This window comes from Nothoprocta perdicaria, unplaced genomic scaffold (genome assembly GCF_003342845.1).
Source record: "Nothoprocta perdicaria isolate Ctin4 unplaced genomic scaffold, notPer1 scaffold_123, whole genome shotgun sequence".
In the NCBI taxonomy this organism is placed as follows: domain Eukaryota; kingdom Metazoa; phylum Chordata; class Aves; order Tinamiformes; family Tinamidae; genus Nothoprocta; species Nothoprocta perdicaria.
Window position 1 is genome coordinate 60,186 of NW_020454350.1, and position 1,145 is coordinate 61,330.

Sequence of the window (1,145 nt, forward strand, 5' to 3'; positions counted from 1 at the left end):
TTTGCATTTGCCTGTCTCCCTGGTATCTGGTTTCAGGAACATTCAGGTTCTACAGACAGCAATGGTGCTGTCTATAATAGTGTCAGAAGCATGGCTAAAGATAGTGGGAGAAAATGTGAATGATAGCTGTTGGAATCTTTTCCATAAAAATATCTGGTTTTAGTTTCAGCAGTTCAGTGGGTCTCAGACAGTTTTCCTGAAACTCATAATCTGCCTACACGGTGGAAATCTGGCTTCTGTCTTTGCTAGTCCTTGCATAGGGTCCTTCTGAGCATCCAGCAGGCATGCAGCCTCCAAGCTTGAATTTGCTCTATTCATTTTTTTCTCCTACTCTTTTTTCATCTTTTTTTCTTTTTCCTTTTCAATTGCATATGTTTTCCAGTCCTTTCTTCTTTTTATAGCTGTAATGATTCAGACTTTCTCCTCAGCAAGCATATCCCACCGGCTTTCATTTTTCTCTCAGTAGGCATTATTGAGCAGGATCCAATTAAGGACTTTTTAAGTCCTCCTCTTTGCCTTTAGTGATTAGGATTGCCTCTGTAAATTTACCCATTTAATACAGTCCTAGTTTTGATTATATGAACTTTGTTCACAAGGTTTTAGGAGAGATTTCTCAGTCTTTCTTCTTATAACAATTAATGCAACTGTGAGAAATATACTAGTGTCTTAGAGCTGTCCTTTATTATAATAGTTTCCTTGCTCTGTGAAACTGAAGCAGTTAATTCTACCTGAAAAGGAAGGTTAAAAGGTATATTGAAATCAAGAATAAAGCAAAATACTCTACACAAATTCCTCTTATTTCCAGACAGTGTATGGAATATACACTTTTTCTGCTGCTTACAGAATTACAATATTATTCTTTTTCCTTACCTGTACTTCTGTGCATTTCAGTCAAACATGAAACTTCCTCAGAAAATATGTAGGAAACATAATGGGTATTCTGTGAGGAAATATTTAATTAAATGTTCGGAACTTTTGGAGGTCAGCATATTTAATATAACTGAATATCAACTTGTCTCAGAAACCAACTAATGTAAATCTAATCTAATTAAAAACTATCTAATCTAAATAGAAACTAATCTATCTCTTATACCAAACTACATGAGCAGCACAAAACATAGATTAAATTGCACTTCTAATTATTC

The 1,145-nt window shown here is 34.7% G+C and overlaps 1 long non-coding RNA gene across 1 annotated transcript; it reads right to left on the bottom strand.

Annotated features, from left to right (window-relative positions):
- Positions 1-562: 562 nt before the first annotated feature.
- LOC112960376 lies at positions 563-940 on the bottom strand. The gene is made up of 2 exons (XR_003251745.1): positions 871-940; positions 563-728 (listed from the first exon to the last, which is right to left on the bottom strand). It is a non-coding gene; the product is annotated as an uncharacterized LOC112960376 (long non-coding RNA).
- Between the last annotated feature and the right edge of the window lie 205 nt (positions 941-1,145).